Source organism: Lissotriton helveticus, chromosome 4_1 (assembly GCF_964261635.1).
Source record: "Lissotriton helveticus chromosome 4_1, aLisHel1.1, whole genome shotgun sequence".
Taxonomy (NCBI): domain Eukaryota; kingdom Metazoa; phylum Chordata; class Amphibia; order Caudata; family Salamandridae; genus Lissotriton; species Lissotriton helveticus.
The window spans coordinates 1,928,546,936-1,928,572,048 of record NC_136063.1 but is presented as its reverse complement, the minus strand read 5'-3'; the positions used below and the strand labels follow the sequence as shown (position 1 = coordinate 1,928,572,048).

The following is a 25,113-nucleotide window of genomic DNA, read 5'->3' as shown; positions in this document are numbered from 1 at the left end:
TAGTACCCTCCCTAGGGGGGGACCTATCCAGGACCGGATCAAGGATACAGTCAAAATCCCTGAAACAGAGCAACGGGGTCCCCAGATCATGGATGAAAGTATCTCGCAACTCCCCAAAGAATGTCGGGTCATCAGTGTTGGGTGCGTAGGAATTCAATATGACCAATTCCTTCCCGTTCAGTGTAGCTCTGAGGAGCAGGTACCGCCCCGAAACGTCCGCCTCCATGTATTGCATAGCGAACGGCACCCCTGGTGCCACCCAAATCAGAACCCCCCTAGCATAAGAGGAGGACGACGCATGAAACAACTGTCCATGCCACTTTTTCCCCGTCATCCACCAGGTGGGTCTCCTGCAGACAAGCTATAGATATTTTATGTCTCCGGAGGTAGGAGAGGACCCTATATCGCTTGGTGCAAGTACCCAGCCCCCTGACGTTCCAACTCAAACGTATACCCCATGGGTTCGAAAAACTTCTACCCTCTCGTATCTTCCCCTGCACAGAGTAAATCTTCCCCAGTGCCCGACCTGTAATACAAATGATGCCAAAAACATTACCCCACAACTTCCCATTCAAACGACCCCCAACCCCCGAGCAAAATGTCAGCAACAACCACACGCGCCACTCTGCCCTTACCCTGCTGGTGCCAGGAGGTGCACAGCCACCCCATACGTCTAAGAAGGCCAACCCACTACAACAACAATGAAAACTGTCCCCCCCCCCACCCGGACTCCCCACCAAACCCATTGTTCATACCAAAAGTCCAGGCTCGACAGTGCGACTCAAAACCATACACACTCACTGCAATAACCCGGAACATGCTCTCGACCCCCACATGTGAGGCCCCCTAACTAAAAGGAGACCCCCCCCCCCTCCATCCCCAGTGAATCCACCCCGGGGAGGCCATACCCGGCTAACTAGCCCACATACGGCCACCAGACTGAGTCACCCATCAAACATAATGCTCACTGAAGTATCCAAGTCTCTCTCATGAGTGAGCCCCAGCCCCCGGAGACCCACCGGCCGCAGTCTCCGGGACCACCGGGGCCGACAGCGGCGCGGCCTCAGCTGTTACCAGAAGTGTATCTGGGACCAGGATGTCGTCTTGTTCAAGAGGGAGCACAGCCCCCAGGTCATCAGCCACTTCCACCGGTCCCAAGTGCAGGGCTCCATCCTCGCCAACCAGACCTCTGCCGCGCCCCTGACTGTCCGCCGACCCGGACCCGCCTGCTGCTGCGTCTCCTGGGTAGGCGGGAGCCCCATCCCCCTCGGGGGACCCCACGCTCTCCCGGAGGGAGATCATCACCCCGGATCTCCAGCCACTCCCAGACCTCGGCCGGGGCCTCGAAGAAGTGCGCCTTTCCCTGCGACAGGACCTTGAGCTTGGCTGGGTATAGGAGCATGTATTGCAATTGCATCTCCCTGAGTTTTTGTTTAACCCCCAAAAAGGACTTCCGCTGCTCCTGAACCTGCTGGGTGTAGTCTGGATAAATGGACATCCTGCTGTTCTCAAACATGAGGTTTGCCGACTCCCGTGCTGCCCGCAGGATACAATCCCTGTCCCGATAGTTTAGGATTTTCGCAAAGATGGCTCTGGGGGGGGGGGGTGGGTTGGGGGGGGCACCCGGCTGTGGCAGTGGGACCAACGCCCGGTGGGCCCTTTCAGTCACAAAGACCTCCGAGAGACACCTCGGGCACAGGTGAGTACGAATCCAGTCCTCTAGGAAGTGTTCTGCGTTCCCCGCTTCTGCACGTTCAGGCACTCCAAGGACTCGAATGTTACTGCGACGCGCCCTTCCTTCCGCTTCCTCCGCTCTCCGCTCCAGGGCCCCCGTCGTGGCCGTCAGATGTGAGACCGTCTTCTTGAGGGTGGCCACCTCACCCTGCAGCTGTTCGATATTTCCCTCTGCCTCAGTCACCTTGTCCGCCACCTTCCGCAGGTCGGGCCGCAAAAGATTGACATCTATAGACACTGTCTCTATTTGGCGTTCCAATGCGGATTGGGAGCCCTGAATTGCCTTCAGGAGTTCTGCCCGGGAGGGCTCCCCAGGGGCTACCGCCCCCTCGTCGTGGCCCGACTGCCTCGTGAGCCGTTGAGACGGGAGTCGCGGGGTGGTGTATTGTGTTATCGTGTTGGGCTGCGTGGACCGAGACGTCTTGTCCTTGCGCATCTTGAGCTCCAAACGTAGCTCTCTCGGATCCGGAGGGGGGGAGGGCCTACTCCAATACAAAACAGGATTATCTGACCCCAGGCGGGCCGCAGGCAGTGACAAGCCCCTACCACACCATCCACCTACTGCAGAGATCAATGCGCTCACAAATGCCGTGGAGGCGCCCGGTAGCCCCACCAATAATAGACCCGCCACTGAGCACAGTCCGCGAGAGCAGGCACAGTTCCAGCTTCGCCTTAAGGCGCTCCCAGCAGGCACCCCCTCACCAGTCCGCTGTGGCCGGTCCGTGGACAACCGGGCCTCCCCGTAAGGGCGTCCGGGGGCGGGACCAATCTTCGTGTCAGAGATAAAGTCCTGCCAAGTCAATACAGGAATCAATGTCAGGGTCTGCAGGGACACCACTTCAGCGGGGCCCCCAGACCCCCCAGAACGGCTGGCGCCCCCAACCAGGGCACAAGACGAGGACCCCCAGAGGTATGTCAAGGGGAAGAAGGAGCCCCCGCCGCAAGCGGCTGGGCCAGGCGCCAACCGCCACGGGGCCCCAAGGCAGTGTAGGTCCGGAGCGTCCAGGCCGGTCACCGCCAACAGCGCAGGTCGAGACGCGCTCTCTTCCAGCCACCCCCCCCCCCCGACCCGGGGGGCGAGCAAAATACGGGGGCCAGGCGCCCCGCAGGCTCGCTGCAGCGACAAGGGTCCAAACTGGCCTCCAAAACCCGGCCACAGTATCTCTGGGTGGCTCCCACCCAAGCGCGGGGTTCCGCCCGCAAGATGGCGCCGGTCCCTGCTTGGGGGTCCCACTCAGTCTTAGATCGCCTCCAGGCGCAGGTGAGTCCGCTGCCTCCACCCCGCACAAGTGCACCCAAGTTCCGGGTCCCGTACGGGCCCACAGCAGCCCCCGGGAGGCCACCAGTCCTCAAGGGGGGGGGGGGGTATAGAGACCACGAAGATCAGGCCGGAGGTCGGGCCCGTCACACCCGCCTCCGGCGAAGCTCTGGCTCCAGGCGCGGCACACAGGCGGCACCCGCAGACGTCCCACGGCACCTCAGCGACCGGAGCCCCAGATGGCAGCGGGCTCCGGTCCACCAACCACCCCCACCGCGGGGACCGCAAGTCCGAGCCTCCGACAGCACGCAAATACAGGGCTCCGCCTCCCTCCGGCAGAAGGCCGACAAGCCCCGTCCTCGAGTAATGAGAGGCCCGGGGCGCCGCTAGGCAAGGGTCAACGGCAGCCACACTCAGGGGCCCGTCTGAAATCTTCACCGCCGGCCACCCCAGGCAGTAGGGGGCTGGTTCCGACAGCTGGTCTTCGTCGTCGGGAGCCCGAACAGGATGTTTAGCAGGATTAAAAGGGTCCGATGGACGGAGCCGGCGGAGCTCACGTCCTGTCGGCCATGCTGCTTGGCCACGCCCCCGCATAGGTCAAACTTTCTAAAATGAGAGACTTATTGCATAGTAAATGATTGTTTTTCTTGCTCCTAAATGGCCTTCAACACCTCCTCTGGGATAGCAAGCACTATGTAAATATATTTACAATTAGAAGCACGCACTTCAGAGCTAGTCACAAAGCTTCCAGTGATTCAATCACTGAAAGCCAGTACCGGCTCCCAATCATTCTTTACAACTGCAAATTGCCCTTTGCATTTTCAGATTAACTCATAGCATATATTTCCATCAATTTCAGGCAAGCATCCTAGAAGGAAATCCTTGTTTAGCTATCTGATCTGCTCCAGTTTCACAGCACAAGTGAACACTTCTTGAATGGCATTACAGCTTTAAGTACTTTAATTTCATAATGAACTGTACGGGCCGTTAGTTTTTTTCAAGAGTCCAAGAAGTGAGGCCCGGGAATGCGCGACCCCCTTACCAGGGCTCCACGGCCCCCATGGGGGTTGCGCCCCACAGATTGAAGACCTCGGGTCTACGATGTGGAGCATGGTGGTTTCAGTACTGTGCACAGGTCTGAATCCTGTTTGGAAGTCGTCAAGTAGATGAAAGTTGTTGATGTGATGGCTTAGCTGCTGTTGCACACACTTCTCCAACACTTTGGCTAAGAGGGATATTGGAGATAGGTCTGAAGTTGTCAAGGGAAGCTGGATCCTGAGACGGCTGTTTCAAGATGGGGAGAACTTGGCCGGCTTTCAGAGTGTCAGGTATCGTTCCTTGCCTGAGAGAGGAGTTGATTATTGCAGTACAACTAGGAATGATAGATTGGGTGGAGGCAGCTAGGCAGTTGGAGGGAGCGGGTCATTAAAGTGGTTGTTCGGGTTTAAGGTAGATAGGATTTTTGAGACAGAGTATTCATCATAGAGCTTGAAGTTAGACCAGCGTGCTTAGTTTTTGGGTTCAGACTGTGGGGGCAACGCGGAAGGAGGAGGCAGATCCGGAAAGGGTTGAGAATTTGTGGTGGAGCTGAGTTCTTTTCCTAAGGCTGTGGTTTTGTTGGACAAAAAGGATGAGAAATTCTCAGATGATATTAGCGACTTGGGGGTTTCTTTCGATGTTTTGGCTGCCATACTTTTCTAATACAAAGGGCATAAACAACTGAGTCCATTGTTAACATATAGTGACCTGCTCGATTTGAGATTGTCAAACAGTGTCCCACAGATCAAAATTGTCCTAAGTTTTCCTAAGCACTTTCCAGTTATGTGAGAGGCCAATAGGAACCTCATCAAAAACAGCTTAAATAAAGTGCGTATATGTGTTTAATTGCATGTTGTATGTATAGATTCTATTTGTATTTTTTCTTGTGTTACCACAAATTACAGGTATAATTTACCATTGCCAAGAAACACAGTGGAACACAAGACCCACATTATTTACTACACAAAAGGTGTAAGTACTATCTTTTTCGTCCTGATGAATGCCCCTTAGACCCGGCTGGGCATAATGGGGCAGAAACATGTCGACCTAATTTAAACAGAGGTATAGAGGTCCAAGTAACACGGTCCACATATATACCCTTTATTTTTAACAACACTTCTAATCCATTTTTCAATTAAAGCGTTTTCATTTTGGATGAAAGTTTTTTACCCACTTTTAATCTGTATGTGGTACAACATCTATCCCTGGACACTGCTGCGCTTTCCAGTGGTTGCCTCAGGCTTGAGGCTTGCATACAACAAAATAAAAACCCAATGATGATGCAATAACGTATTAGTGAAGGCGGAGAATCAAGATATACCGCCACCGTTCCCACAATGCGTGTATGAGGGTTTTTTAAGAAGGATAGAGAACCTTGGTAACGCAGTTACAAGTTGCCCATTCCACCCTTCTTTTTTTATTTTGAGTACTTATATGAGGAAACTGAGTGGACAAATAATGTTACTCCTCCCTACCTGGTGATTTGAGTACCACAGACACACCAGCCCCTGCCCCATCCTTGGAGACAGTAGAACAGTGCCTAGCACAGATGGGGCATGATATAGGACTCCTGCAGGTCCAGTATGAGAGACGACACTCATATGCATAGGTTATCACAGAAAGCCAGCTTCAAGGAACCAGTCAACAGGAGTGGTAATCTTGTGACCAACCAATAGCAATATAGCCATTACCAGCAGCCATGGACCGCACCATCACCTGGACCACTAACTACTGACGATTTTTGCATTTAAAAAATAAGTTTGCAATCTTCTTGGGGAGTTCCAGTGAATGAATGAATAAGCTCATTCTATGCTATACATTCTTGAATAATCATCTTGGGGATTTACTCCTACTTTAAATTACTTTAAACATTCAGCTATCCCCGCACAGGGAGCAGCAATCGACCAAGAGAATATTCCCAAAACAACTGATGTAGCCCGAAAACTACATTCAAGATGGATCCGTGAGTTAAGCGCTACCGGCTGACATCAGCGTCCAATCTGCCTTTCATTCTTCTAAGGCAGAAAAACATAAGTACAATTAAGCTGGGAAATAGTAACACCTGTTAAGTACAGAATATAGAATTGGAAAACCGATGCACTGAGCACTACGAAAAAAGGAAACAGCAAGGTATTATTATTTCAAGCCACACACCCACACCCTGAGGCCTAGCCAGGGTGGAGAGGCCTATAATCCCTGTAGAAGAAAGGGTTTGTGGTGCTGAAACTAGCAACATGGCCAAGACGCGTGTCACCTGTTTAAACAACTGCACACAACTTGAAGTGTGACATAATATATGTGTAATGTATTCTGAGGAAACCGAGATGAGGCATTAAAATGTATTTACGCAGGTCTCGCCCTTTTGCCCATGTAATACACATCCGCTGATAACCTTTCCACACCTGAACACAGATGTTTGATAATAATAATTGGACAGACTCGAAGTGCATTGAGAAATGTAAAAACAAACTAGATAAAAACAAACCTGCACAACACACCACGTAAAACCATCATCTCGTCACAGAACTCTCAGGTATCCGGTGCAAAATGTGTACTAGTGTAAAGATTATTTTCAATGTGAAATCCGTCCAGTGGACTGTCAATGACGGGACTTTTTTTAGTGCAGCAAAAACCCCCTTAACCACAGTCTGAGGAAAGGTTACAAACGCTCCCACACCCACATTCCTCAACCCGCTCCTCTGCTCTTTCCGGTTTAACAGGAATCGGGCAAGCCTGCCTTTCTTTTTATAGCCTCTGCTTGCAGAAGGTGTTCTTATAATAGACGCGAGCCACTTAGCATAATTACCGAGGAATGTGTTAATGAACAGGCCACACTAACAGTGCTGGCCTCGCAGGGTGGGTCGGGAACAAGAACGGGTCACAGAGAGGCTGGCCGGCTCTCTGTTTGCATAATACGTGCTGTAAACAGGAGGCTGCACCTTCATGGTGAACTCAGAGACGCAGAGATGCTGATGGTCGCTCGAATGACTTCCCTTGGCATCGAAGGGTTCAGGGCCTGTAGTGGTGGCTTGAGCCCTAGGAGGGTTCGGGGCCTGTAGTTGTGGCTTGAGCCCTAGGAGGGTTCGGGGCCTGTAGTGGTGGCTTGAGCCCTAGGAGGGTTCGGGGCCGGTAGTGGTGGCTTGAGCCACAGGAGGGTTCGGGGCCTGTAGTGGTGGCTTGAGCCCTAGGAGGGTTCGGGGCCTGTAGTTGTGGCTTGAGCCCTAGGAGGGTTCGGGCCTGTAGTGGTGGCTTGAGCCCCAGGAGGGATCGGGGCCTGTAGTGGCGGCTTGAGTCCCAGGAGGGATCGGGGCCTGTAGTGGCGTCTTGAGCCACAGGAGGGTTCGGGGCCTGTAGTGGCGGCTTGAGCCCCAGGAGGGTTCGGGGGCAGTAGTGGCGGCTTGAGTCCTATGAGGGTTCGGGGCCTGTCGTGGCGGCTTGAGTCCTAGGAGCGTTCAGGGCCTGTAGAGCCTGCTTGAGCCCTAGGAGGGTTCGGGGGCCTGCAGTGGCGGCTTGAGCCCTAGGAGGGTTTAGGGCCTGTAGTGGCAGCTTGAGCCCTAGGATGGTTCAGGGCCTGTAGTGGTGGCTTGAGGCCTAGGAGGGTTCGGGCCTGTAGAGGCTGCTTGAGTCCTAGGAGGGTTCGGGGTCTGGAGTGGCTGCTTGAGTCCTAGGAGGATTCGGGGCCTTTAGTGGCGGCTTGAGCCCTAGGGTGGTTCAGGGCCTGTAGTGGCAGCTTGAGCCCTAGGAGGGTTCGGGGCCTGTAGTGACGGCTTGAGCCCTAGGATGGTTCAGGGCCTGTAGTGGTGGCTTAAGGCCTAGGAGGGTTCGGGCCTGTAGAAGCTGCTTGAGTCCTAGGAGGGTTCAAGGTCTGGAGTGGCTGCTTGAGTCCTAGGAGGATTCGGGGCCTTTAGTGGCGGCTTGAGCCCTAGGGTGGTTCAGGGCCTGTAGTGGCGGCTTGAGCCCTAGGAGGGTTCGGGCCTGTAGTGACGGCTTGAGCCCTAGGATGGTTCAGGGCCTGTAGTGGCGGCTTGAGGCCTAGGAGGGTTCGGGCCTGTAGAAGCTGCTTGAGTCCTAGGAGGGTTCGGGGTCTGGAGTGGGTGCTTGAGCCCTAGGAGGATTCGGGGCCTTTAGTGGCGGCTTGAGCCCTAGGGTGGTTTGGGGCCTGTAGTGGCCGCTTGAGCCCTAGGAGGGTTCGGGGGCCTGTAGCGGTGGCTTGAGCCCGAGGAGGGTTTGGGGCCTGAGACTACAGCGCCAAGACGCCGCGGCATTCGAGCGCTTAATAAAAATTTCAGTCAGTCAATAGTGGTGGCTTGAGCCTTAGGAGGATTTGGGGGACTGAAGGGGCGGCTTAAGCCGTAGGAGGGTTCAGGGCATATAGTGGCGGCTTGAGCCCTAGGAGTGTTTGGGGCATATAGTGGCGGCTTGAGCCCTAAGAGGGTTCGGAGCCTGTAGTGGTCGCTTGAGCCCTAGGAGGGTTCGGGGCCTGTAGTGGGGGCTTGAGCCCTAGGAGGGTTCGGGCCTGTAGTGGAGGCTTCAGCCCTAGGAGGGTTTGGGGGCCTGTAGTGGGGGCTTGAGCCTGTAGAGGCAGCTTGAGCCCTAGGAGGGTTAGGGGGCCTGTAGTGGTGGCTTGAGCCCTAGGAGGGTTCGGGCCTGTAGTGGCAGCTTGAGCCCAATGAGGGTTTCGGGGCCTGTAGTGGCCGCTTGAGCCCTAGGAGGGTTCGGTGGCCTTCTTGAGCCCTAGGCGGGTTTGGGGCCTGTACTGGTGGCTTGAGCCCTGGGAGGATTTGGGGGCCTGTAGTGGCGGCTTAAGCCCTAGGAGGGTTCGGGCCTGTAGTAGCAGCTTGCACCCTAGGAGGGCCTGTAGCGGTGGCTTGAGCCCTAGGAGGGTTTGGGGCCTGTACTGGTGGCTTGAGCCCTGGGAGGATTTGGGGGCCTGTAGTGGCGGCTTAAGCCCTAGGAGGGTTCGGGCCTGTAGTAGCAGCTTGCACCCTAGGAGGGCTTGCGGCCTGTAGTGGTGGCTTGAACCCTAGGAGGGTTTGAGGCCTGTAGTGGTGGCTTGAGCCCTAGGAGGGTTCGGGGGCCTGTAGTGGTGCTTGAACCCTAGGAGGGTTAGGAGCCTGTGGTGGTCGCTTGAGCCCTAGGAGGGTTCGGGGCCTGTAGTGGCAGCTTGAGCCCTAGGAGGGTTCGGGGGCCTGTAGTGGCAGCTTGAGCCCTAGGAGGGTTCGGGCCTGTAGTGGCAGCTTGAGCCCTAGGAGGGTTTCGGGGCCTGTAGTAGCAGCTTGATGCCTAGGAGGGTTTCGGGGCCTGTAGTGGCCGCTTGATCCCTAGGAGGGTTCGGGGGCCTGTAGCGGTGGCTTGAGCCCGAGGAGAGCTTGGGGCCTGTAGTGGTGGCTTGAGCCTTAGGAGGATTTGGGGGCCTGTAGGGGCGGCTAAAGCCCTAGGAGGGTTCGGGCCTGTAGTAGCAGCTTGAGCCATAGGAGGGTTCGGGCCTGTAGTGGCAGCTTGAGCCCTAGGAGGGTTCGGACCTGTAGTGGCAGCTTGAGCCCTAGGAGGGTTTCGGGGCCTGTAGTAGCAGCTTGATGCCTAGGAGGGTTTCGGGGCCTGTAGTGGCCGCTTGATCCCTAGGAGGGTTCGGGGGCCTGTAGCGGTGGCTTGAGCCCGAGGAGAGCTTGGGGCCTGTAGTGGTGGCTTGAGCCTTAGGAGGATTTGGGGGCCTGTAGGGGCGGCTAAAGCCCTAGGAGGGTTCGGGGCCAGTAGTAGCAGCTTGCGCCCTAGGAGGGCTTGCGGCCTGTAGTGGTGGCTTGAACCCTAGGAGGGTTTGGGGCCTGTAGTGGTGGCTTGAGCTCCAGGAGGATTTGGGGGCCTGTAGGGGCGGCTTAAGCCCAAGGAGGGTTCGGGGCCTGTAGTAGCAGCTTGCGCCCTAGGAGGGCTCGCGGCCTGTAGGGGCGGCTTAAGCCCTAGGAGGGTTCGGGGCCTGAAGTAGCAGCTTGCGCCCTAGGAGGGCTCGCGGCCTGTAGTGGTGACTTGAACCCTAGGAGGGTTCGGAGCCTGTAGTGGTCGCTTGAGCCCTAGGAGGGTTCGGAGCCTGCAGTGGTCGCTCGAGTCCTAGGAAGGTTCGGGGCTTGTAGTGGCAGCTTGAGACCTAGGAGGGTTCGGGAACCTGTAATGGCAGCTTCAGCCCTAGGAGGGTTTGGAGCCTGTAGTAGTCGCTTGAGCCCTAGGAGGGTTCGGAGCCTCTAGTGGTCGCTTGAGCCCTAGGAGGGTTCGGAGCCTCTAGTGGTCGCTTGAGCCCTAGGAGGGTTCGGAGCCTGCAGTGGTCGCTTGAGACCTAGGAAGGTTCGGGCCTGTAGTGGTCGCTTGAGCCCTAGGAGAGTTCGGGGGCCTGTAGTGGCAGCTTGAGTCCTAGGAGGGTTCGGGGCCTGTAGTAGTCGCTTGAGCCCTAGGAGGGTTCGAAGCCTGTAGTGGTGGCTTGAACCCTAGGAGGGTTCAGGGCCTGTAGTGGCAGCTTGAGCCCTAGGAGGGTTCGGGCCTGTAGTGGCAGCTTGAGCACTAGGAGAGTTCGGGGGCCTGTAGTGGCAGCTTGAGCCCTAGGAGGGTTCGGGGCCTGTAGTGGTGGCTTGAGCCCTAGGATTAAAGCTACATGTTTCGAACACTTGATCTCTCACTCAGCCTGTATTGTAGGATTTGTCTCGCGCCTCATAACCGTGACAAAGTGTCTAAGCGCTCTCCAGTGGTCGGTACGAGGCCAGTACGTGTTTCGTACATAGTACAGTGTGGGTAACAGATTGATCTATGTGGCAGGAAATAGACTACTGAAATAAACTAATGACAACATACTTGTTGTGAAATCGTACATGAAGAAACAGAAGAAGAAAGGAATGTATTTTTATGGACTTTATTTGTAAGGTAAAAGAGCTTGTGCGAGGAGTGATGGCTACACAGAGCCAGGGTGAAATCCGACGATAACGTCACTGACGTCATTCTTATACCTGCTTGACATTCTAGATGTGCGCGTGCCTAGCAACCAATAAGACAGCAGTGAAACTTTAAACAACTAGAACCACAACATCTCCCTTTTTTATGGAAGAGCAATTTACATACATTCATATTATTTAAATGCACAGGATAAATTATTCTTATATACATATATATTTTATATAAAAAAATATATAAAATATACATCATTCTTATACCTGCTTGACATTCTAGATGTGCGCGTGCCTAGCAACCAATAGGACAGCAGTGAAACTTAAACACTTAGAACCACAACAAAAATATATAAAATATATATCATTCTTATACCTGCTTGACATTCTAGATGTGCGCGTGCCTAGCAACCAATAGGACAGCAGTGAAACTTAAACAACTAGAACCACAACTCTCCCTTTTTTTAATGGAAGAGTAATTTACATACATACATATTATTTAAGTGCACGAGGTAACTTAGGATATATGATGAATTACATAAGATCCTTCCAACCCTCAAAGCACAACAGGGAACATAGTGAGCACGGAGTATATACGTTTGATGACACTACGAGACCCACAACAAACTATATTCCTATGGCTTAATACACTTTGTCATTCCTACAAGTGAATAATACAACGTTGTCATCCACACTAGCTGCATGGCAGATGCAGAGCGACCCAACATTTATGTCCTTCTTCTTTTTTCAAATTTTCCTTGAGGAAACCTAGATCAACACAATCATCCCTCACATAAAAATGAGGATTAATATTTCATGAACAAAGTCTTTACATGTTAAATAAGATGCCAACACCTGTGGAATTCCGTCCATGAGAAAACTTTTACTACTTCCAATGAGTCCGAGGATTTTGGAGAAACTAATAGAGATTTATCTAGAATTTCAGGGTACCCTCGGTGAGAAACATGAGCGTAGGAAGTCCATAACTACAGCAGACTTATTGTGCTGACAGACTTGCATAACCATGAAAAGTGGTGCCGGCCCGTCTGAGGAACCATTGAAAAGAGCCGAGTTGAGAAGGAAACAAATAGTATTTCTGTGCCTTGCGTACCATGCTTGTCACAAGTGGTACGCATCACAATTTTCAACATGTGTATTAATAAATGTGACTCGACATAACAAATAGTACAAAAGAAATAATAAAATGAGTGTAACTCTATTGGGAGATGAAATACGAGCAATTCTTTCCTAATTTTAACATTCCCATCTTGGGCCACATGCACAATGTTCTAAGAATAGGAAGCAGAATACGATTAGGAGACCAAGGTTTACTTTCCATATTACTGTGCTAAAATGCCTAGAATCGTAATATACAAACTTTATACAACTAGAACCACAACAGTACTAAAATGAGTCTAAGTCCTAGGGGCAAGAACAGAAAAGCGTGAAGAGAAGGCAGCAGAGTCTGCTCTTGGGTGTGTGCAGTGGATGTGCACCCCATGGACTGGAAATAAACTTACTGTCACGAGGTGATATTTTCATACACTGAATATATTCTGGCATCTGGGAGGGTCCTGTTTACGATGCTTAAGGTGATACCTCTTGTGGCATTATCTCAGATCATGCCCCAGTGGAGGTCACAATAATAATGTGCTCCCCAAAGGAAACATAAAAGATGCAATAACTAAATGTACCTGTGTTTAAAAACATGTGTAATTGAACAGGCAGAAAATATTGCCATGTATTTTAACAGAAATGTGGAAAAATATCGATGGACAAGAGTGGGAGTATACATTGGTGATGGAAAGGAGCCTTTGCACTGTGAATTGCTCAATGGCTGTCAACTGCAGAAGCGGACAGGCCGTTGTGATTGCAACAGACCTTTGTCTTTGAACAAATGTCAGAATCGTTGAAGAAACTGCTCCAAGTGTGTCTTCAAAGCCCTCTATGATGTCTATCACCCTGAAATCTCCAGGCGCATGAGCCAAGAAGTCATGTGCTGCAGTGCCGGGTTGGGCACTGCACATTAGATGCAGGTGCTGAGGTGACAAGAGCATGGGACAGACAGCAACGAGCTCTCACCTGACTTTGGGGCACCATGCTTATGAGCAGGGCTCATTCAGGGACACAGCAGTAGCAGTAACCTACGCTCAATGCTGAAGTTATCACCAGAGGAAGGTGCACTAGAAGAGATGGGGCAGATCTTGGAGCTACAAGAGGTGTTCCAGAGGGATCTCTGGACACGGTTAAACTGCTCTGCAGCAGAAGCTGCCCAAGGCATTTTATGTACCTCGGGTATGTGCCGTTTATGGCCAATGACAAACAGCCACCTTTCTATCACCAGACCCACAATTCTATCTCACGGTACACAGAAATTCTTGCCCTATGAGCAGACTGGGAATGTGACAGAAAACAGGCCTGGGCACCAAAATAAATGTGGCTCCTATAAGTGAAACATAGCTAAAAAAGAGTCCCATGCGTGTAAACTGGAGCAGTTTTGAACGTGTAAAGACATGCTGTATAACAATTTTGTAGGTTATGGAGAATTGCAAGGATTTGAGCTTGCTGCAGGCAATGTTTGTTTTAATATCAGGAAAATCAACAGTAAAAACCGGCCCAGCAGGCCATAAAATAAGCCCTTGAATAGCAAAAAAAACCAGCCTGCACAATGACCAGCAAAAAAACCAGCCCACACAATCAATCAATCAATCAGGAGTTTGTTAAAGCGCGACTACTCACCCGTAAGGGTCTCAAGGCGCTAGGGGTGGGGGGGGGTTAGGGGGGTGCAGGTTCCATTCCATCAAGGAGGGGGTCTGTCGAAGAGCCAGGTTTTGAGGTTTCTTGCGAAGATGGGGAGCGATGTTGTCTGTCTGAGGTGGAGCGGAAGGGCGTTCCATGCTTTGGCCGCGAGGAAGGAGAAGGAGCGGCCTCCCGATCTGGTCTTTCTGGTGCGGGGGACCACAGCGTAGGAAAGCTGGGCTGATCGTAGGGTCCTTTGGGGTGCGTGGAATTTGAGTCGGCTGTTCAGGTATGCTGGTCCGGTGCCGTGGAGGGCCTTGTGTGCGTGGGTGAGCATCTTAAAGGTGATTCTCGCCTCGACGGGGAGCCAGTGGAGTGTGCGCAGGTGCTGGGAGATGTGGCAGTGTTTTGGCAGGTTGAGGACCAGTCTTGCGGCGGCGTTCTGGATGTTGTGTAGCTTGCGGATGAGGTTTTTGTTTATTCCGGCGTAGAGTGCGTTGCCGTAGTCGAGTCTGCTGGTGACCAGGGCGTGAGTGACTGTCTTTCGGTGTTCGAGGGGGATCCATTTGAAGGTCTTACGAAGGAGGCGGAGGGTGTGGAAGCAGGAAGATGAGACAGAGTTGATCTGGCAGTCCATTTTGAGCTCGGAGTCCAGGATGATTCCCAGGTTGCGTGCGTGGTCTGTGGGGGTTGGCGGATTTCCGAGGGCGGTGGGCCACCAGGTGTCACTCCAGGCGTCGGGGTTTGGGCCCATGATGAGTACTTCTGTTTTGTTGGTGTTTAGTTGTAGGCAGCTGTTTTTCATCCATTTGGCGACGGCTTCCATGCCTTCTCGAAAGTTGCGTCTGGCGGTGTTGGGCTCGTTGGATAGGTAGAGGATGAGCTGGGTGTCGTCTGCATATGACACGATGTTGAGTCCGTAGGTTCCGACGATGGGGGCAAGTGGAGCCATGTAGACGTTGAAGAGCGTCGGGCTGAGGGAGGAGCCCTGGGGGACTCCGCAGGTGATAGGTGTGGGGTCCGAGAGGAAAGGGGGGAGTCTGACCCGTTGCGTCCTGCTGGAGAGGAAGGAGCAGATCCAGTCGAGGGCCTTGTCCTGGATTCCTGCATCGTAGAGTCTGCGTATTAGGGTGCGGTGGGAGACTGTGTCGAACGCCGCTGATAGGTCGAGGAGGATGAGGGCTACTGTTTCTCCTTTGTCCAGTAAGGTGCGGATGTCGTCTGTTGCGGCGAGGAGGGCGGTTTCCGTACTGTGGTTTTTTCTGAAGCCGGATTGGGAGGAGTCGAGGATGTTGTGTTCTTCAATGAATGTGGCGAGTTGGCTGTTGATGGCTTTCTCGATGACTTTCGCTGGGAACGGGAGCAGGGAGATGGGTGTGTAGTTTTTGAGGTCGGTGGGGTCCGCTGAGGGTTTCTTTAGGAGGGGGTTGAGCTTGGCGTGTTTCCAGTCGTCGGGGAATGAGGCGGTCGCCAGGGAGCGGTTGATGGTTTGGCGGAGCATGGGTGCGATGGTGTTGGCGGCTCTGTTGAAGATGTGGTGGGGGCAGGGGTCCGTGGGGGCCCCTGAGTGGATTGACTTCATTGTCTTCAGTGTGTCTTCGGTGGTGAGTGCTGTCCAGTCATCAATCGCTGGTTTCCGGGTGTCGGGGGTGGTTGGTGAGGGTTCAGTGTGTTGGTTGTCTTCGTCGAAGTTGTCGTAGATGCTCTTGATTTTGTGGTGGAAAAAGATGCTGAGTTTGTCGCAGAGGTCTTGTGAGGTAGGGATGTCGGTAGACTCGCTGGTGGGTTGGGCGAACTCCTTGATGATGCTGAAGAGTTCTTTGCTGTTGTGTGCGTGGGTGGAGATTCTGTCTTCAATCGCTTTTTTCCTCGTTTCTCTGATGAGTTGATGGTGGGCGTTGGTGGCGGCTCTGAAGTTGTTGTGGGCTTCTGTGGATTTGGTTTTTCTCCAGGCCTTTTCGAGGCGGCGGCATGTGCGCCTGGACTCTCGAAGTTCGGTGGTAAACCATCTGGCTTTCTTGGCACGGGTATTGTTGTTTTTCTTGAGGGGGGCTATGGTGTTGGTGCTGTCCGAGATCCATCTATGCAGGGTTCGGGCTGCGGTTTTGGGGTCGTCGTTTTCCGCGATGGTTGGGGTGGAGTTGTTGAGTGAGGAGGTGAGCTGGTCATCGGTGATTTTGGTCCAGTTTCTTTGTGGAAGCAGGTGCTGGTGTCTGTGGATGGTGGGTGTTCTGAAGGTGAAGTGGACGCAACGATGGTCGGTCCATGGGAGTTCGGTGGTGTGGCTGAAGGTGATGGAGTTTCCTGTAGTGAAGAGGGGGTCGAGGGTGTGTCCTGCTGAGTGCGTGGGCTCGGTCACGATCTGGCGGAGTCCAATGTTGTGGAGGTTGTCCAGGAGGGATGTGGTGTTGGGGTCCAGTTGATTGTCGAGGTGGAAGTTGAGGTCTCCCAGCAGGGTGTAGTTGGTGGATGCGATGGCCTGAAGGGAGATAATGTCCGTAATGGAGTTGGCGAAGGGTCCGCGGGGTCCAGGAGGTCGGTAGATGAGGGTTCCTCGGAGGGCGGCGGTGGGGCTGGCCAGTATCTTGAAGTGAAGGTGTTCCATCAGTTCTGTGGACTCGTCAGAGAGTGTGCTCAGGCGGAGGCTGGATTTGTGGATGATGGCGATTCCTCCTCCTGGGTGGATGGGGCGGTCCTTCCTGGAGATCTTGTATCCTTGCGGGATGGCGATGGCGATGTCCGGTCCCGAGGTGGTGTTGGTCGAGGTTTCGGTGAAGAATGCTACGTCTGGGGTTGTGCTGTCGAGGAGGTCCCAGATTTCTGTGGCGTGTTTGTGGAGGGATCGGACGTTGAGGAGGATGCATTGCAGGGTCTTCGGTTCGGTTGTGTTCTTGTGGGCGGGTTGTGCTGGATCCGTGTTCTTGGCGGTGCTGCAGGTGTGCCGGCAGCGGTGACAGCTGAAGGGTCCATGAGTGTCGGCTGGTGATGCTAGCTTGCAGTTGTTGTTGCAGCCTGGGTTGAGTGCTGCTGGGTCGTAGCGTTGGCGGGGCGGAGGTTCAGGGTTCCTGGTGCTGGTCGCGGACGGGTCGCAGACGAGCGCAGACGTGCTTGCCTTTGACGCACCTTCGGTGCACCAGCGGCGCGCCCGCAGCCGCTGCGCGGCCGCGCAGTGGCCGCCATTAAGTAGGGGTCGGGGATGGCTGGACAGCTGGGAGGCGGGAGGGGAGCTGGATTGGGCCGGTCGTGCTGGGGGGGGGGAGGGGCCGCGGGTGCAGCAGCGGCGGGGAAAGGTAAAGGGAGGAAAGAAGGGATAAAGAAAAAAGGGAGAATAAGCAGAAATAAGGCACAAAAGAGCAGAGATGCAGAAAAGAGCAGAAAGGAGAAAGAGAAAGGAGAAAGATAGAAAGGGTAAAAAAACTAGTGAAAACGGGTGAAGGAGCAGAGGGAGAGAAAGGGAAAATGGGCAAAAATAAGGCACAAAAGAGCAGAGGTGCAGAAAGGTGAAAGATAGAAAGGGAAAAAAAACGAGTGAAGGAGCAGAGGGAGAGAAAGGGAAATGGGCAGAAATAAGGCGCAAAAGAGCAGAGGTGCAGAAAGGTGAAAGATAGAAAGGGGAGAAAAAGGAGTGAAGGAGCAGAAAGAAAGAAAGGAGACAGAGGTCCACTGGACCACCAGGGATGAGGCGCAGGGAAACCTGCGGGTGGAGGAGGGCCTCGATCACCAACACTCAAGAGTGCAGGGGCAGGGGCACCTCACTTAATGGTGGAGCTGCGAGGGTGGGAGAGCAATTTCACTGACAATGAGTCAGTGGTCTTGCGCACAATGACCAGCCCATCCGGCACTGTCTGACTGGCCTATAGACCAGTCAGACCCTGCCTCTGAGTATGAAGTTTACCCTGGTATCCAGCACTCTGACGTTAGAATCAACAGTCCCTCCCTACATATTAAGCACTCTCTGGCCTTAAGATAAGCAGTGTACCTGTTATCCAGCACTTGGCCCTTTTTGAGACTACAGTATCTTCTGAAACTCAGCATGGTCAGCCCTCCGAGTCCTTCTCTTCAGGACCACCATCTTTCTCCTTGCACTGAGCACTCTCGTCTAAATAGATTGACGTTTTTTTTAGCAGATTCTCTCTTCAGGAGTTTTTTGCTCGCACAACTTTTGCCGACTAGAAGGTGCTAACCACAAATCCTTCATCTAATACAAAGCTACTTTCTGTCCGTATTCGTAACGCAATATTTTATTTCAGAAGTATTACATTCTCTTCCAGCACTCAACCCAGTCAGAATATTAGCATTTTTGTCAAGAGCAATATAGTACCAGGTATCAGTCCCTTATGTAATATCCCTATAACAGAGGTATATTGCTCAAATAAAATCTCTCCCATGACAGGCATCTCATATGCTAGGTAATATTCATGTTTGTGGCATAATATTGAGCAGTTTGGAGGACTCAGTCTAACATTTCTGGTTCATAAAAACAATCTGATTGTGATAATTTAACAGTAGGTATAGCCCAGCAGAATTATTCTTACAAGACAATGAAGGAAAGGACTGCACAGCTGGCCTGCAAGTACAGGAACATCAAGGAAAATACTGCCCAGCTGTGTCTGCCAGTATAGGAACATGAAGGAAAATACTGCACGGCTGGCCTGCCAGTACCCGACCCTGATGAAAAGGACTGCACTGCTGGCCTGCCAGTGCCCGACCCTGAAGGAAAGGACTGCAAAGCTGGCCTGCAAGTACAGGAACATAAAGGAAAATACTGCACAGCTGGCCTACTAGTACCCGACACTGAAGGAAAGGACTGCACAGCTGGCCTGCCAGTACAGGAACATGAAGGAAAATACTGCACATCTGGCCTACCAGTACCCGACACTGAAGAAAAGGACTGCACAGCTGGCCTGCCAGTACAGGAACATGAAGGAAAATACTGCACAGCTGGCCTGCCAGTACAGGAACATAAAGGAAAATACTGCACAGCTGCCCTGCCAGCACCCAACCCCGAAAGGAAAGGACCGCACTGTTGTGTCTGACAGTACAGGAACATGATGGAAAGTACTGCATAACTGTGTCTGCCAGTGCAGTACCATGAAAGAAAGGACTTCACAGCTGTACCTGCCACTACACAACCCTGAAGGAAAGGACTGCATAGCTTCCTACTACAGGAACATAGGCACATGAAGGGACATGCAGAGCTGTGTCTACCAGTACAGGAACATAGGAACATGAAGGAAAGGACTTCACAGCTGTGTCTACCAGTAAACGAACATGAAGGAAAAGACTGCACAGATGTGTCTGCCAGTACACGAACATAAAGGAAAGGACTGCACAGCAGTGTCTGCCAGTTTAGGAACATGAAGGAAAGGACTGCGATAGATAGAGTGAGGGCGATAGAGAGATAGATAGAGTGAGGGCGATAGATAGAGTGAGGGCGATAGATAGATAGATAGAGTGAGGGCGAAAGATAGAGTGAGGTCGAAAGATAGAGTGAGGGCGAAAGACAGAGTGAGGGCGAAAGACAGAGTGAGGGCGAAAGACAGAGTGAGGGCGAAAGACAGAGTGAGGGCGAAAGACAGAGTGAGGGCGAAAGACAGAGTGAGGGCGAAAGATAGACAGAGTGAGGGCGAAAGATAGACAGAGTGAGGGCGAAAGATAGACAGAGTGAGGGCGAAAGATAGACAGAGTGAGGGCGAAAGATAGATAGAGTGAGGGCAATAGATGGATAGAGTGAGGGCAATAGATGGATAGAGTGAGGGCGATAGATGGATAGAGTGAGGGCGATAGATGGATAGAGTGCAGGCGATAGATTGATAGAGTGCAGGCGATAGATGGATAGGGTGAGGGCGATAGACAGAGTGAGGGCGATAGATAGAGTAAGGGTGATAGATAGAGTAAGGGTGATAGATAGAGTGAGGGTGATAGATAGAGTGAGGGCGATAGATAGCGTGAGGGCGATAGATAGCGTGAGGGCGATAGATAGCGTGAGGGCGATAGATAGCGTGAGGGCGATAGATAGCGTGAGGGCGGTAGATAGATAGAGTGAGGGCGATAGAGTGAGGGCGGTAGATGGATAGAGTGAGGGCGATAGATAGAAAGAGTGAGGGCGAACGAATGCCGGCGATAGAGAGATAGATAGATAGAGTGAGGGCGAGAGATAGATAGATAGAGTGAGGGCAATAGATAGATAGAAAGATAGAGTGAGGGCGATAGAGAGAGAGGGCGAACAAATGAAGGCAATAGAGAGAGAGATAGATAGATAGAGTGAGGGCAATAGAAAGAGTGAGGGCGATAGATAGAGTGAGGGCGATAGACAGATAGATAGAAAGATAGATAGTGAGGGTGATAGATAGAGTGAGGGCGATAGACAGCGCGAGGGCGATAGATAGATAGATAGACAGATAGATAGATAGATAGAGTGAGGGCAGTAGATGGAGTGAGGGCGATAGATAGAGTGAGGGCGATAGATAGAGTGAGGGCGATAGATAGTGCGAGGGCGATAGATAGAGTGAGGGCGATAGATAGAGTGAGGGCGATAGATCGATAGAGTGAGGGCGATAGATCGATAGAGTGAGGGCGATAGATCGATAGAGTGAGGGCGATAGATCGATAGAGTGAGGGCGATAGATCGATAGAGTGAGGGCGATAGATCGATAGAGTGAGGGCGATAGATCGATAGAGTGAGGGCGATAGATCGATAGAGTGAGGGCGATAGAGTGAGGGTGATAGATCGATAGAGTGAGGGCGATAGATCGATAGAGTGAGGGCGATAGATCGATAGAGTGAGGGCGATAGATCGATAGCGTGAGGGCGATAGATCGATAGCGTGAGGGCGATAGATAGCGTGAGGGCGATAGATAGAGTGAGGGCGATAGATAGAGTGAGGGCGATAGATAGAGTGAGGGCGATAGATAGAGTGAGGGTGATAGATAGAGCGAGGGCGATAGATAGTGCGAGGGCGATAGATAGAGTGAGGGCGATAGATCGATAGAGTGAGGGCGATAGATCGATAGAGTGAGGGCGATAGATCGATAGAGTGAGGGCGATAGATCGATAGAGTGAGGGCGATAGATCGATAGAGTGAGGGCGATAGATCGATAGAGTGAGGGCGATAGAGTGAGGGCGATAGATCGATAGAGTGAGGGCGATAGATCGATAGAGTGAGGGCGATAGATCGATAGCGTGAGGGCGATAGATAGCGTGAGGGCGATAGATAGAGTGAGGGCGATAGATCGATAGAGTGAGGGCGATAGATCGATAGAGTGAGGGCGATAGATCGATAGAGTGAGGGCGATAGATCGATAGAGTGAGGGCGATAGATCGATAGAGTGAGGGCGATAGATCGATAGAGTGAGGGCGATAGATAGAGTGAGGGCGATAGATAGATAGAGTGAGGGCGATAGATAGATAGAGTGAGGGCGATGGATAGAGTGAGGGCGATGGATAGAGTGAGGGCGATGGATAGAGTGAGGGCGATGGATAGAGTGAGGGCGATGGATAGAGTGAGGGCGATGGATAGAGTGAGGGCGATGGATAGAGTGAGGGCGATGGATAGAGTGAGGGCGATGGATAGAGTGAGGGCGATGGATAGAGTGAGGGCGATGGATAGAGTGAGGGCGATGGATAGAGTGAGGGCGATGGATAGAGTGAGGGCGATGGATAGAGTGAGGGCGATAGACAGAGAGAGTGAGGGCGCTAGACAGATAGAGTGAGGGCGATAGACAGAGTGAGGGCGATAGACAGATAGAGTGAGGGCGATAGATAGAGTGAGGGCGATAGATAGATAGATAGAGTGAGGGCAATATATATATATATATATATATATATATATATATATATATATAGAGTGAGGGCGATAGATAGATACAGTGAGGGCAATAGATAGAGTAAGGGCGATAGATAGATAGATAGAGTGAGGGCGATAGAGTGAGGGCGATAGATAGATAGTTGTGTGTGGTTGTGTGTGTGGGGTTGTGTGTTGTGTTTGGGGTTGTGTGTGTGGCTGTGGGGTTGAGTTTGGTTGTGTGTGTGCTTGTGTGTGCTTGTGGTTGTGTGTGTGTGGTTGTGTGTGGTTGTATGTGGTTGTGTGTGGGGTTGTGTGTGTGTGGTCATGTGTGTGTGTGGACTTGTATGTGTGAGGGATTGTGTGTGGGGGGGGGGTTGTGTGTGTGGGGTTGTGTGTTTGTGGGGGGGTTGTGTGTGTGGGGGGTTGTGTGTGTGGGGGGAGTTGTGTGGGGGGGTTGTGTGGGGGGGGTTGTGTGTGTTGGGTTGTATGTGTGTGGGGTTGTGAGTGTGGGGTTGTGTGGGGGGTTGTGTGTGTGTGTGGTTGTGTGTGTGGTTGTGTGTGTGGGGTTGTGTGTGTGTGGGGTTGTGTGGGTGGTGGGTTGTGTGTGTGGGGTTGTGTGTGTGTGGGGTTGTGGTTGTGTGAGGTTGTGTGTGGGGGGTTGTGTGTGTGGGGGGTTGTGTGTCTGGGGTTGTGTGTGAGGGGGGGGTGTGTGGTTTATGTGTGTGGGGGGTTATGTGTGTGGGGGTTATGTGTGTGTGGGGGTTATGTGTGTGGGGGGTTGTGTGTGGGGGGATTGTGTGTGGGGGGGTTGTGTGTGGGGGGGGTGGGGTGTGTGTGTGTGAGGGGGGTTGTGTGTGAGGGGGTTGTGTGTGTAGGGGGTTGTGTGAGTTGGGGTTGTGTGTGTAGGGGTTGTGTGTGTAGGGGGTTGTCTGTGTGTGGATTGTGTGTTTTGAGTGTGTGTGGGGGGTTGTGTGTGTGGGGGGGTTGTGTGTGTGGGGGGGTTGTGTGTGTTGGGTTGTATGTGTGTGGGGTTGTGAGTGTGGGGTTGTGAGTGTGGGGTTGTGTGTTGTGTTTGGGGTTGTGTGTGTGGCTGTGGGGTTGAGTTTGGTTGTGTGTGTGCTTGTGTGTGCTTGTGGTTGTGTGTGTGTGGTTGTGTGTGGTTGTATGTGGTTGTGTGTGGGGTTGTGTGTGTGTGGTCATGTGTGTGTGTGTGTGTGTGTGGACTTGTATGTGTGAGGGATTGTGTGTGGGGGGGGTGTGGGGTTGTGTGTGTGGGGTTGTGTGTGTGTGTGGGGGGTTGTGTGTGTGGGGGGTTGTGTGTGTGGGGGGAGTTGTGTGGGGGGGTTGTGTGGGGGGGGGTTGTGTGTGTTGGGTTGTATGTGTGTGGGGTTGTGAGTGTGGGGTTGTGTGGGGGGTTGTGTGTGTGTGGTTGTGTGTGTGGTTGTGTGTGTGGGGTTGTGTGTGTGTGGGGTTGTGTGGGTGGTGGGTTGTGTGTGTGGGGTTGTGTGTGTGTGGGGTTGTGGTTGTGTGAGGTTGTGTGTGGGGGGTTGTGTGTGTGGGGGGTTGTGTGTCTGGGGTTGTGTGTGAGGGGGGGGTGTGTGGTTTATGTGTGTGGGGGGTTATGTGTGTGGGGGTTATGTGTGTGTGGGGGTTATGTGTGTGGGGGTTATGTGTGTGGGGGGTTGTGTGTGGGGGGTTGTGTGTGGGGGGATTGTGTGTGGGGGGTTGTGTGTGGGGGGGTGGGGTGTGTGTGTGAGGGGGGTTGTGTGAGTTGGGGTTGTGTGTGTAGGGGTTGTGTGTGTAGGGGGTTGTCTGTGTGTGGATTGTGTGTTTTGAGTGTGTGTGGGGGGTTGTGTGTGTGGGGGGGTTGTGTGTGTGGGGGGTTGTGTGTGTGGGGTTGTGAGTGTGGGGTTGTGAGTGTGTGGGTTGTGTGTGTGTGGGGGTTGTGTGTGTGTGGGGGTTGTGTGTGGGGGGTTGTGTGTGTGGTGGTTTGTGTGTGGGGTTGTGTGTGTGGGGGTTGTGTGTGTGGGGTTGTGTGTGTGGGGTTGTGTGTGTGGGGTTGTGTGTGTGGGGTTGTGTGTGTGGGGTTGTGTGTGTGGTGGGTTGGGTGTGTGGTGGGTTGGGTGTGTGGTGGGTTGGGTGTGTGGTGGGTTGGGTGTGTGGTGGGTTGGGTGTGTGGTGGGTTGGGTGTGTGGGGGTTGTGGGTGTGTGTGGGTTTGTGGGTGTGTGTGGGTTTGTGTGTGTGGTGGTTTGTGTGTGGGGTTGTGTGTGTGTGTGTGTGTGTGTGGGGGATTCTGGGTGCGGGGTTGTGTGTGTGTGGTGGGTTGGGTGTGTGGGGGGTTGTGGGTGTGTGGGGGGTTGTGTGTGTGGGGTTGTATGTGTGTGGGGTTGTGTGTGAGGGGGGTTGTGTGTGTGGGGGTATGTGTGTGGGGGGTTGTGTGTTGGGGTTGTGTGTGGGTGTGTGGGGGTTGTCTGTGTGTAGGTGTGGGGTGGGGTGTGACTGCAGCGACAAATAGGTAAGAGGTGTGTTATCAGTAGATGGGGTAGGGCAGATCTATTTGACATTAAGAATTAGGGGATCTGTTGAGAGAGTTCCAGGGGATATTGTCGTTAAGGCCAGTGAGGTGGGTGGACAAGCGGTAAATCCATTGCTGTTCCTTCTCCAGCTGGCGGCTCTGCTAATTGGGCACATTAGTGTTTAAAGTTTCAATCACTACCCATCGCATGTCGTTGGTAGTGTGTCCAATTTCTAAGAAATGATTAGTCATGTGTGTAGTGTTTCTCTTACATTGAATGGTACTACGATGTTCGCATATTCGGGTCTTGATTTTGCAGCTGGTCATACCAATGTATACGAGTCTGCAGGGACAGGTAATACAGTAGTTGGCTAATGTGTTATTAAAATTGTTATGTTGTTGGATGTGTCATATCTTGCCTGGCTCTAGATTCAAGTCCTTGGTGGATTCGGTAAGGTGACAGACACTGCAGTCACCACATGGGTATTTGCCTACAATATTCGGGAGGCCCCAAGTGTTTAATACAGTGTTTCCTGCTCTTGGTGGTAGTACGGGGCGTGTCGACACAAGGGTATCTTTAATGGTTCATGCCCGTTTGTAGGAGAACAAGGTTTAAGTTTAAGTTTAAATTTACTTTATTTGATTTGGTTTAAATCATAAAAAGAGCAGGTTAACCGCTAAAACACGTCAACACTTGTGACTTAAAATTCATGAATAAATACAAATTGATTAATAAACTTTTCATTTAAAACATTTTGATCAATAAAACAAAGGGAAACAGTACAATTGGTGCCTTAAGTCTTATAGAAGTTATTCTAGCTTGAGGTATCTGATTCTTATTCTTATATTTGCTTCGAGGTGATTGTCTAAGCTTTTTTAAGATCAAGTTCCGTGTCTTTCTTTTCTAGCGCTTTTGCAGCTAGACTTAAAAACGTTAATGATTTACATGCCAATTGCACTGTTGACCCTCCTAAACATTTTATTACAGCGGATCTGCAGGTCCTTATCTGCTCTTTTTTCATTAAGGGCCGCAGTAGTTTTTTACGTTTAGATGATAATGCTGGACAAATACAAAGTAAGTGGAGCACTGATTCGACGCCTTGTCCGCAAAGGCTATAG

General features: G+C 52.3%; 1 protein-coding gene across 1 annotated transcript in view; it reads right to left on the bottom strand.

The window, feature by feature from the left end:
- The window catches only part of HTATSF1 (HIV-1 Tat specific factor 1), a 312,441-nt gene that overhangs the window by 84,345 nt on the left and 202,983 nt on the right, over positions 1-25,113 (bottom strand). The window lies entirely within an intron of this gene.